The sequence below is a fragment of the Oryx dammah genome, unplaced genomic scaffold, assembly GCF_014754425.2.
Source record: "Oryx dammah isolate SB20612 unplaced genomic scaffold, SCBI_Odam_1.1 HiC_scaffold_5, whole genome shotgun sequence".
NCBI classification, from domain to species: domain Eukaryota; kingdom Metazoa; phylum Chordata; class Mammalia; order Artiodactyla; family Bovidae; genus Oryx; species Oryx dammah.
In genome coordinates, this window is record NW_024070189.1 from 10759538 (window position 1) to 10772986 (window position 13449).

Consider the following 13449-nt stretch of genomic DNA (forward strand, 5'->3'; position numbering starts at 1 on the left):
TTAAATGTGTAGGCTCTGAATTTGCATTTTCCAAAATTTTTTATGATGACTATTTTTTAATCTCAGAAGACAGGATGAAAAGCTAGACTTTTACAGGTAATATTGGTCTTTTGTAGTGAAAATAGGGGGCTTCCCAGGTGGCTCAGTGGTAAAGAATCTGCCTGCTAATGCAGGAGACGTGAGTTTGACTCCTGGGTTATAAAGATCCCTTGGAGGAGGAAATGGCAACCCATCCCAGTATTCTTGCCTGGGAAATTCTGTGTTCAAGGGAGCCTGGCAGTCTACAGTCCAAAGGGTCACAAAGAGCTGGACATGCCTGGGTGAATGAGCATGCACACAGTGAAAATAGAGTTGGTGTTAGCTGACATTTACATAAAAACTTACAATTAAGACATCATTCAGCTTCTGATCTGTTCGTTCTATGGCTTCTGGCACAAAAAACAATACCTATGCTTATTTACAATAGTCTGTTTGCAAACAGGACTGAATCTGGGGTCTTGAGCCTGCTGCTTCATCTGGCTTGTGTTTGACAAACAGACAGATCTTCCATTATGCCCCAAGGGCCAGAAAACATAGGCTCTTTCAAGCAAAGCAGTAAATTATTTAGCTTCCTTGTGGTTCCATTAATGACCGGATAGATTAGCACGGCAATGTAATTTGTAAAGTGCACTAAGTTAACGATGGTATGAAAAATTCAATAAATATAAAGGGAAGAAATACATTGAGCAAAGAACCAATAGAGAAAAAAGTTGCCAACACACATTCCTTACAAAGGTCTATGGGAAATAACGAGGTAAATGGGAGCAGTGGAGAGAAGTATCAAGAAAGAATGAATCTGAATCTCTGAAGATACCTTTTTTAAAAAAAATTTTTATTTTTACTTTATTTTACTTTACAGTACTGTATTGGTTTTGCCATACATTGACACGAATCCTAGATGTCCATCAGCAGATGAATGGATAAGAAAGCTGTAGTACATATACACAATGGAGTATTACTCAGCCATTAAAAAGAATACATTTGAATCAGTTCTAATGAGGTGGATGAAACTGGAGCCGATTATAGAGAGTGAAGTAAGCCAGAAAGAAAAACATCAATACAGTATACTAACACATATATATGGAATTTAGAAAGATGGTAATGATGACCCTGTATGCGAGACAGCAAAAGAGACACAGATGTGTAGAGCAGACTTTTGAACTCTGAGGGAGAGGGAGAGGGTGGGATGATTTGGGAGAATGGCATTGAAACATGTATACTATCATGTAAGAAACTAATCACCAGTCTATGTTTGATGCAGGATACAGGATGCTTGGGGCTGGTGCACGGGGATGACCCAGAGAGATGATATGGGTGGGAGGTGGGAGGGGGTTCATGTTTGGGAACTCATGTACACCTGTGGTGAAGATGCCTTTTGATCGTGTGTATGTTTAGAAAAAACAGATAATATAAAAATTTTTGTTGTGAACTATGTCTTAAAAACATATTTAAAACAAAATCTAGAGGGCTCATGCAACTAAAAAAAAAATCACTAGATTCAATTTCTTTAAACCATTATATATAATATAAGCTCCTTGAGGACTGGGCAAATAGTTATCATTTTTGTTTTTCAATGTATCAGCCCAATGCCCTCCATGTAATAAGTGAGCATTACATCATTGACAAATTGAATAGAATTGACTGAAATTTCCAAAAGTAAAAGGTGATAAAAGCAATTATATATATGTGAAAAATGGCAAGGCTGAATTCCAAAAACCTATTCTTTATTTGATAGAAATAATGTGTCCTTTACTTTTTCTACATGGAAACCACCCTTTAAAAATTCTTGGGTTTTGGGAGGTTTATCTTTGCTTTTCATTTCTTCCTGTGCTATTTACTTACACCTTCCCTTTTAAGATCTAAGAACAGTAGGAGCAGAAATGGGTATAAAATGAGCATTTTTTCCAAAGTGAAGCATTTTAAAACTCAAAGTTTATAGATAATTAATGCATCTTCACATAGAATTTAACTGCTGCAAACAAGAGCTGGTCTACCCAATGAGGCTGACTTTTTCCTAAGCCTGGAAGGCAATGAAAGCTTTAAGGTTTTCAGATGAAGGGAAGAAAGAAAGAAAGAAAGCCTCCGAGTAGGGGGCAGCTATGTTTATAAACCCTGAAGCTCAGCCAATAGACATTTTTGTATAAAACAAGGCATAGACCTAAATCATGTCAGTCCACCAACTTCGATGGTGAGACAACAGCTGTAATGTTGAGTTTGACTTCAACAACCCTGGCAGGTTTTCATGTTGCTGCAGCTCATATACATATGTATCCACTCTGCAAGGGAGAGTACTAAGCACAAAAAAAGCATGCTGCTAGGGTACACAGACAAAAGAAAAAATAAACAGCAACCAAACTCTAGGTCTCCAGTAAGGAATGTGGCTTGTTAAAGGTCCCTCCCTGATATCCATCCTACAAAATATCATCCCTCACTGTTTCTGAATTTTCTTGAATTAACTCAAAATTTTGGACAGTGTTTTTTTTTTTTTTTTTTTTTTTACTACTGAATAGGTCGGTTAAGTCCAAGGTGATTTCTTTTTACACTGTATTTGTTAATGTCTGCAAAAGATAGACATTTTTCATACAGCCTATATATTTTAAACTTTATATCCTTTTATTTTTAGTATTCTCCCAGGAAATATCTAGTTCTTCCCCACTATTATTAACTGAGATACCTCAAAAATCTGAAGGACTACATTTCAGTAGTGATCTCTACTTTTTCGATAGTTGAAACCTGTCTTTAAGCCCAACATTTGTAATCTATAGAAAAAATAACATCTTAGGTCCCATGACCCACTTTTTTAAGACCACATCCCATCAGAAGAAAAATTAATCAGAATTGATACCAGAGAGTCTACTGGCCTCACTATGAGGATGGTGAGACAACAGCTGTAATGTCGCGTCTGATTCCAACAACAACCCTGGCAGGTTTTCATGTTGCTGCAGCTCATATACATATGTATCCACTCTGCAAGGGAGAGTACTAAGCACAAAAAAAGCATGCTGCTAGGGTACACAGACAAAAGAAAAAAATAAACAGCAACCAAAATCTAGGAATGTGGCTTGTTAAAGGTCCCTTCCTGATATCCATCCTACAAAATATCATCCCTGTGGAGTCAGACTCAACATTACAGCTGTTGCCTCACTATGACAGTCTGTCATAGTTTCAAATATCTCACAACTTCAAGCCATTTTCTATCCAAAAAGCTATTTTTAATAATATTCCCATCACTTCCACAACATTTTAATTTCTTCAAGATGACCGACCCGTTGACCTCTTTACTTTCTCACAGTCCATCAGTGCTGTGGTTTTCATCTCTCCTACTGTCCGGCTTAGATCCCATTGTCAATCATTTTAATCCTCACTTGCAAATACTCCCAATTGCCTTGTCTTCCATTTTTTTCTCTTGCATGCACTTTGCAAAATCTGAATCTAGTTATACGCAACTATAACATAAACAGCATAATGCCTAGATAATGTTCATTCCCCATTGCCTTTCAAACAGAAGTCTATTTATTATCACTGTTATTATTATTATCACCATACTATTCATGAGCAAGTAATTTAGGAAAGGCTGACTCAGCCCCGAGATGTGGGTTAGACTAAGCCACCATGTTTCACCATTCTTCTTGCCAGGCAGTGGCTGAAGCTTGAAAAAAGGACAGAATTTTGTCCAATGAAAGAAAGTTTTCTAAGTGGTTTCCAGAAACAGTTCCTTTACTCTTTAGAAGAAATAGTGGTGCTATGGTCCGTCATTTTTTTGCCTAGATTGTCTGCATATAGTTCCTAGAACTGTGGCAGGCATTTTTCAACCATGAGGGAAGCTAGTCATAGAAAATGCCAACATTTTGAGACTGGACAGAGGAAGCTGAATGAACTTTTGTTACCATAAACCACTGATTTAATCAACTTTGTGACAATGCAATGTTGGGACTTTTTACTGAGAAAATGAATCTTCCTTATTATTATTATTATTTGAATTTTGTCTTGTTTGTGGTCAGACAGATTCTGAGAATCCTGAGATACTAACTGTTAAGTAACCACATATCTGGATTCCCTTTCAAACTGTGATCAATAACTCTGAATAGACCTTATAAACTACTGAGAACTGAGCAATATCATATCCTTCCTAGAAATGTTGCTGTTCTACTGGCTCAAATAGCTATTTTATACCATCTCACCTCCCCCTTTTCCAAGATTTCCTTATCATTTTCTTAGCTCCATCCTTACTGATCATTTTCTCAATACCAAATGTGAAATCTCCCCTTTCTTGTTCATAATTTGTGATCCCATCAGTGTTTACATCCAACTTCTTCCCTCTTGTTATGTCTAAAGAAACCATTGTGCTCCCATGAAGTATCAAGTCTTCCCCTTAAATTCAAGATCCTCATCATGCTTGCTTTCCAAAAGATTTGATTTCTTTTCTGGGTTCCACGTCTTCACCGGGTTTTCTCTGTGGTAACTACTTCATCTCCAATTCAGGCTTAAACTTACATTTTCTGGCTTTTATCTCCATCATCCAAATGAGACTAATCTGGTAAGGCCACCGATAAATTTCATGTTTCTGAACTCAATATATGTTTTGGTGTTGTGTTATTAAAATGTTCACTGGGATCTGATTCATTTAAACTACTCCACTTCATCTTTCCTAAAATATTTTCCATTTTCCTTCGTCAGCCATAGTGTCACTGACTCATGGTCTTTCTCCTTTATTTTCCTTCAAAACATTCTTGTGTGTATCTTTCTCCACTAAACTGTTGAAGTTTCTCTGAGCTCAGTCTGGGTCTCTCTACTCTTCTCCATCTGTACATTCTCCCTAGGTAACTGGTGACCCCACCCAACTCCAGAGCTTTTTTCCCAAAATCAAATATTACTTGCACAGAAACCTGCCTACATGTTTGATGCAGTCTGTCATCTAATAACTCAAGAAGACATATAACAGAATTCTTCACAAAGTTTGTACACTGAGGTTCCTCAGACAGTGATCTTATGACTTTTCTTCTCTAAATCGATAAAATCTCCCTAGGTAATTTCATTTTTCATCCCATGATAAATGTTGTCTTTATGCACATTATATGATGCACATTATATAATGCACATTTTTGTCTTCACCCAAGAGTCATGGATTTAATTATCATTGTATCTTGGAAATGTGTTAGTCGCTCAGTCATGTCCACCTTTTTGCAACCCCGTGGCCTGTACATAGTCCACCAGGTTCCTCTGTCCATGGGATTCTCCAGACAAGAATACTGGAGTAGCTTGCCATTCCCTTCTCCAGGGGATCTTTCTGACCCAAGGATAGAACCTGGGTCTCCTGCATTGCAGACAAATTCTTTACCATCTGAGCCACCACAGAAGCCCTTCATTTTGACAATACTCAAATGCATCTCTTACTGCCTCTGTGTTCCTGACCCAGACCCACCTGTCTGTTTGAGATCCTTACTTGCCCATCTCATTGAAATAGTAAAGTTAACATGAGCAAAATGAAAGTACTGATTTGGTCATCCTCCCAAAATAGTTACTTCAAGCCTCAGTTCAGTTCAGTTCAGTCACTCAGTCGTGTCTGACTCTGCAACCCCATGGACAGCAGCACCTCAGGCCTCCCTGTCCATCACCAACTCCCGAAGTTTACTCAAACTCATGTCCATTGAGTTGGTGATGCCATCCAACCATCTCATCCTCTATCATCCCCTTCTCCTCCCACCTTCAATCTTTCCCAGCATCAGGGTCTTTTCCAATAAGTTAGTTCTTTGCATCAGGTGACCTTCAGGATGAACTGGTTGGATCTCCTTGCAGTCCAAGGGACTCTCAAAAGTCTTCTCCAACACCACGGATCAAAAGCATCAATTCTTCGGCACTCAGCTTTCCTTATGGTCAAACTCTCACATCCATACATGACCGCTGGAAAAACCATAGCCTTGACTAGACGGACCTTTGTTGGCAAAGTAATGTCTCTGCTTTTTAATATGCTGTCTAGGTTTGTCATAACTTTTCTTCCAAAGAGTAAGCATCTTTTAATTTCAAGCCTCACCTCTTCTTAATTTCCCCTATCTCAGAATACTACAACTGAGCCAATCACTAAGGCAAAAAACCTGGGAGTCATTTTGACTTCACCTTTTTCTTTATCTCCCTCATCTAATCTAGGAATAGGTCCAGCTGGTTTGAATGTCTAAATTGTATCAAACATCCTTTACTTAATCCATTTCATCTCTTACCACTTTAGACCCCATAACCACCTACTTATTTCAAAAGCCTCCTAACTAGTTTCTCTGATTTTCTCTTAGCTCACTCCAGTCTAGTTTCTGTCTAAGAGCCAGAGGGATCTTTTTAAACACAAATTAGATTAGACAACATCTCTGCTTTAAAAACCTTTCCATAGCTTCCCATTTGCATTTCAGTTATAATAAAACCCAAACTTCTTGCCAGGCCTTTATAGCTCTGCAAAATCTGGCCCATGTTGGCTTTCTAACTTTGTACTAGTCTCTTCTAACTCACTAAACCCCAGGCAGCCTGGTGTTCTCTATTTCTATAATGGTTCAAATTAGTTTCCATTTAGGGACTTTGAGAGTGCCATTCCCTGGAATGCTTTCCCACTGGTTTTTCACACATCTGTCTCTTTTCATTCCTCCAGGTCCCTTTTTAAATGTACCCTCTTTGGGATGCATTTCTTAAATTCCATGCTAAGTAGCTTACCCTGCCCCTACCAAAACTTTTCTAACACAACTTCTTTCTCAGGATTTATCACAATCAGTAGCCATTGTACCCACACTTGTGTACTGGTTTATTGTCTGTTTCCCTTAGTTGCTCAGTTGTGTCCGACTCTTTGTGACCCCATGGATTGTAGCCTGCCAGGCTCCTCTGTCCCTGGAATTCTCCAGACATGAATACTGGAGTGGGGAGCCATGCCCTCCTCCAGGGGACCTTCCTAACCCAGGGATCAAACCCAGATTTCCTGTATTGCAGGTGGATTCTTTACCCTTTACTGTCTGAGCCTGTCTCCCTTATTGGAGTATAAACTCTATGTGACTGAAGATCCTATCAGTCTTTTCACCTTTAGGCAGAGTGACTAGCACATAGTAAGTGCTTAACAAAATTTTGTAGAATTAGTGACTAAACATAAAGACTCAATAATGTTATTCATGGCCTAAAGAGAAACATGAGGTGATAAACATTTTACAGAAGACCTTTAGAGCTCTCCCAGAAAAATCCTGAGATACTTTCTCATTTGTAAGTCTTAGGCTTTCATGCAACTTTAAAAATATTTTAATACTCAGAATTACTTATATTTAAGTCATGTCTCATTTCAAAAAGAAACTTCAAAACTCTGAGGCACCTTCTCAAAATAAATATAGTAAAACTTTTCAGCTGAATAAGAACTAAGTTAGGAGATTGCTTCAAAGTAGAAATAATATATAATAGCAATGACTGTTACTATTATTAAGAATTTTAACTATTAGAATTGACTTCCTGTAGATACTATGTTAATAACTACTTGCACTCTCCTATTAATAAATTGTCACACTATGTTTATAATATGGTATTATTCTCCTAGTGTTTCAAAATAGGGATACTAAGGTTTATAAAAAGTCACACCCAAGGCCATACAGCTAGTGGCATACAGAAGCCACTGAGGTCTGAGTGCTGAACCTGCCATGTTCGATTTGTTACTCTGCTATGCTGCTTTTATAGGAAGAAGAATACAATAAAAAAACAAGTGTGGCTGATTCTATATATCCACTTGCATCCCTTTTTGCTTGTTTTTCTGTAAACTGAGGCTGTAAAGCTAAAGACTACAATCCCCGAACTGCTTTGCAACACCAAGCAGAAGTTTGGCAATAGAATGAAGCCAAATGAGTCAGCCTCTGTGTAGGGAGATCTGATCTTCTGGCATGTATAACTAGAGAGAGCTGTTATTCTGGGGCAGCTGTAGCAGTTTCTGTTTTCAAGTGCCTAGTGTTACAAGTGTTAGGTGACAAGCCATGGGAGCAGTAATGTTTCTCTGTGAACTATTTTTTCCCTGGCTCTTCTGGAGTTTTTGTGAACTAACTGTTGCTAATTAAATTATTTAAAACACATTGTTCTGCACTTAAGCACTGCATTTGATTCAGTAATTGTTACCAGATCACAAACTGGAACTAAAATATGGACTTGATTTAATGGAGAAAGTGGAAAGAGGAAAAGTCAAGTCTTAGATACTTGACACTGGAAAACTGGTCACATTTTATATACAATGGAAAATATTTGGTCAGATCATTATCTGATGAATTAGTTGAGGGAAACTATCCTCTGACTGATACTGAATGTTGGGAGCAGTGGGGACTGATCAGAATGTTGGCTAGTGCTAACTCTATTGCCACCTTTAGGAAAAGTCTACAAGAGCTGGATGAACCCAGATGGGAAGTAGATAGCTTGGGTGCACAGACAGGGGGAAAGGCCACTTTAGTAAGAGAAACACTCTCTCCCTACAGTGAAACATCTGTATTGCCTGAGAATCCTCCAATTTGGCACTTCAGAAGGCTAAACAAACAAACATATTTTACACCCTAAACAGAAGCCATTGCAAAAGCAGCAAAGCAGCAATAAAACTGGTAGGCAGCCAGGCAAATGGAACAGTATGACGGCAAAAATGAGATAAGGGTTTGGCCTTGCCCCAACCAGGTAGCCCAGCTAGTAAAGAATCCTCCTGCAATGCAGGACACTGGTTAAATTCCTGGGTTGGGAAGGTGTGCTGGAGAAGGGATAGGCTACCCACTCCAGTGTCCTTGGGGTTCCTTGGCAGCTCAGCTGTTAAAAGAATCTGCCTGCAATGCAGAAGACACCAGTCCAATCCCTGGATTGGGAAGATCCCCTGGAGAAGGGAAATGCTACCCACTCCAGTATTCTGGCCTGGAGAATGTCATGGACAGAGGAGTCTGGCAGGTTACAGTACATGGGGTCACAGAGAGTTGGCCACAACTGAGTGACTCTCATATGTCAAATATATTAAATTACCTCAAGGGAATGGCCATTAAGTTAAGGGAGGAAGAGCGAGCAGAATGTAAAGGCTAGTCAGTAAAGAGGCTATTCAAAGTTAAAAGGCTACTCAGTAAAGAGAAAATTCAAGGTTAAAAACTTGGACTAGGTATTATCTTTGAAAGTGAAAGCTGCTCAGTCATGTCCAACTCTTTGTGACTTCATGGAATATACAGTCCATGGAATTCTCCAGGCCAGAACACTGGAGTGGGTAGCCTTTCCCTGCTCCAGGGGCTCTTCTCAACACAGGGATAGAACCCAGGTCTCCTGCACTGCAGGCGGATTCTTTACCAGCTGAGCCACCAGGGAAGCCCTTCTTCCTCATTGTATCTCCTGTCTGAGTTTGCAAAGAATCCTGAAAAAACACAACCCCAAACACATTTTCTAGTGTCTGCACTATACCCGTACCAAACACTGAAGCAATTCCGACCAATGAGTAAAATTAAAGTGTGTTAAGGACTTCTGGGAATTTTTATTTTCCTGATGACATAGATAATCTCTAAAGATGGTCATCATAAATTCCTTCCTTTTCTTTACATGCATATTCCTTCATATATCAAGGGGTGAAGTCTAGTTCTTTTTTTCATGAATCTGGGATTGACTTAGTGACTGATTTGACTGATGGGATATAGCAGGAGTGATGGTCAGGAATTTTTGAAACTAGGTTATATGAAACCTTTTAGTTGAACAAAGTTTAGTGACAACATGCTACAGTAATGTAGAAAATAGAAAATGGTCCTAATGAATTGATAAATTGGGCAAATGAGATTTCCAGGGAGAATGTTGAAAGTGATGACTGGTTTCTGTTAGATGCATAAGATAAAATATAGAGAAAGAATGAGCTAAAAAAGAAAATATTCAGTGTTTTATAGATGAATTTAGAGGGAAGAGAGGTAGGATTTACTGGGCTCAAAAATAGAACAGTTTATCATCTCCAGTCTTTGCAAGCAGCAAGAGGCTTCTCAAAATAAGGCATGTCCTCAGGGCAAAACTCAAATCCAGAATATTTCCAATAACACATAGCAGGAGGATAAAGTTTGGTTCAATGGTGTCTTTAGAGCTCCCTTTACTGATACTTCAGAAACATTTCTGGTAAGGCCTCAACCAAGACAGAAAGACTCCTATGATACCAAAGTGTCTTGTAGACTTTGCTAACTAGAAAATAGGATTCCTAATAATATTAAGGATATAATTCCATAGCATCAAGTCTTTCAGCCTAAAAGAAAAGGAAAAAATTGTGGGGATGGCTTTTGTCTAATGGAGTGAACCCCCAATAAAATTGGGCTTAAAGGGATAGAAGGGATTCAAACTAAATAAGAGCTCTTGGGGTCTCCAAACTTCTAAAGGCAGAAAATAGGTTGAGAAAGCTACTCAGCAGCAAACACAGGCCAGTTCTAAACGAAAAGGGAAGCGTTAGAGAGCAGAGTCAAAACCTGGAAGGCAGTCCCAAGTGACACAGAGACTCTTCCTTGGGAAGCAGGACTCAGCCCAATCGAGGAACAGGTAGATTTCAGACTTCTTATGGATGAGTGACTGCAGTGTGACTCCTGAGACTCCACCCTCTTAAAACTGGAGTTGCTGTTTGCTTTGCAAATTTCCTACCTTTGTAACAACACTGTAATATGAGTGTGTTGAACAGATAACTTTCTGAGTTTACTGAGCAGATAACTTATCTCTTTAGTTCAAAGATCTTCGTTAGAGAGAAATCATGCTCAAGAAACTGCATTTGAGAAACTGGACCCTCATCGTCCCATGCTCATCCTTTAAAGGATGACTCCTACACTGTAAACCAGTATCATAATGGAATACAATTTGGGACATACTGAAGAGGAATCAGTCTATATTCTGCATGCAGGACAAACATGCATATTGATAGCCGGAAATGTGGTGGGCAGTCTTCAGAAATGTTCACCACGGACCCCTTGTCTCCATGCCCGCACATGCTGTCATTTCCTTCCCTTGAATCTGAGTACACCTTAGTTCTTTTCTTGACCACTAGAATATGTGTCAGAAGCAATATTCAAAGACATCTGAGACCACGTTATTAAAAGTTTTTGCTTCAGTCATTTTCATCAATTACTCTTGGGATATTCCATCTCAGACCCAGCTGCCAGGCTATGAGAAAGTATAGGCATTTCAGCTGAGTTCCCAGCCAACGGGCAGCATCAACTCAGCCACATGAATGAGTCACCTTGGGCTCTGAGCTCAGGGAAGCCTTCGGTTGTCCCCAGCACCAGTCCGCCTGACTGCAATCACTTGGGAGATCCCGAGTGAGGATTGAGCCTAGGCAATATACAGAGGCATATGTGATAATAGATTGTTTCAAGCTGCTCAATTTGGAGGAGGCTTGATGTGAAATAATAGATGGCAGGAACATCTGTTATCAGGACCAACCATGTTTCTTCTGGTCTTTTCCTCCTTCCTTTTGCAAACAAAGGCATGACGCCTGCAGCTGGAACAATCATCTTAATCCCACGAAGGAAATACCGAAACATTTGAGAGACCTTGGCCCTGAATTCCTTGATCTATAAATGAAGTACTGGCAACCATGAACTTCCTGACTTCAAGATATTAGGAAAAAGAATCTCCTATCTCGGTGTTTAGCCACACACAATCATATAAACAAAATGACACTCAAGGGATGAGATAAATATGCAAAATGATACCATAAAGTGTTGTACTTCACTAAACTGGGGCTACTAGTTCAGCTTTCAGTGTTGCGGGTTAACAAAAAGGATCAGTCATATAGTTAGAAAATTGCCACAGTATATAAAATAAAAAATCAAACTAGCCGTTCAATGGAAGCCCAAACATTTCTGAGAGAGTTCAAGTAAATATCTCATAGATCCTTGTTAAAAAAAAGATATGGTGTTAGGCAGTATATAACTTACTCATTGTTAACAAGTTAAATATGATCTTATCTTTTACAGCTATATATTTTTATAACATCTCTCATAATGCCACAGTCCAAAGCAATTCTACAAAATGAAGAACAATTAAATCCAGTTTTACAGTTGTTGGCAGTCTGAATTAATCCAAGAATAAAATTCAGAATTTAATGGGGTTGTTAGGGATTTCTACTAACAATCTTTATAAAAACTTTGATACTAAGCTGTTGATAAGCCAATCTGATAAAATTCAGCAGTGTAAGTATTGAATATAATTAAAGATAGACACAAATGCTGACATGGAGATAGAGTGAACATTTTCTTATGGAAACTGGAGACTAATTAGGATATTTACCCGGATGGAAGGCTAATTAAATCTGGAGATTGGCTGAGGTAGTAATGCAGTAATAGAATACGAGTTTTCTCTTAGAACATTTCTATTCATTTCACAATAAAGATGGCAAACTGATACATTAATGATCAGGCCCATTATTGTTCAGTCGCTCAATGCTGATTTGGATATAGGAGAAGGAAATGCTAAGGTTGATTTTTCCTTTGTTCTCTGTACTAGCAACAGAGAGACACTGAGTGACATTTATGGCACCCTTATAGCAAAAGTACGGAATTTCAGAGCATAGATGTGAAGCAATTAAATCATAGTGTGACCTTATTTTCCTACCTTTTGTTTACCTGTGCCTGTTTCCTCACCTCCCCAAATTTATCTTTTTATTGTATATACATTTATAAATCACCTTTGGAAACAAACTGAGATTTACATTAATAAAAATAAATTTCCTAAACTCATATTCAGTAGGCCATTCTGCTCCTTTACAGCTGTCTGACTTGGAGCAAATTCTTTAATTTTTCTAAGCCTCAGTATACTCCTCTGCAAAATGAAGACAATCTGAAAGTTATTATGAAGACTGAATGAATTAACAAATCTAAAGCATTTAGCACATTAGCTGAACTATTAGTTATATGTGGAGAATAAGAAACTGTGGAAAAAGAAATATGGAAGATTACTAAGCTGAGGAAAACGATGGAGCCAAAATCCAGTACAAATCTGTTCATCTCTGAAGCTAATCACGATGTGGTTCAGAGGATCTCAATCTGAGGTTACAACAGACTCATTTGTGGAGCTTCTCACTGTACAGACATTTAGGCCACTCTGTATGTCCATATAACACAAATTCTTGAGGGTCGGATCGACACATCACATACATTTATTAAAAATTTCCATAGCCTAGGAATTGTCACACTTTCTGCCGAAAAGAAATCTCGCTTTTGAACACTTCTATGATGAGTTCCTAGTTCCTGCTAGTAATTTTGACTTTCAGGTACCCAGCTATATTTGATTTTTATATCATGCATATCATAAACAAGTTAAAATAAAACTGAGCAGATATCCAGTGTGGGTTTTTTTTTTCTTGGGAATAATGTTAAGTACCTTGATAGGCAACTAGTTCAGGAGCAATAAACATTGGACCCTTGTGGATGCTAGAAATGTTTA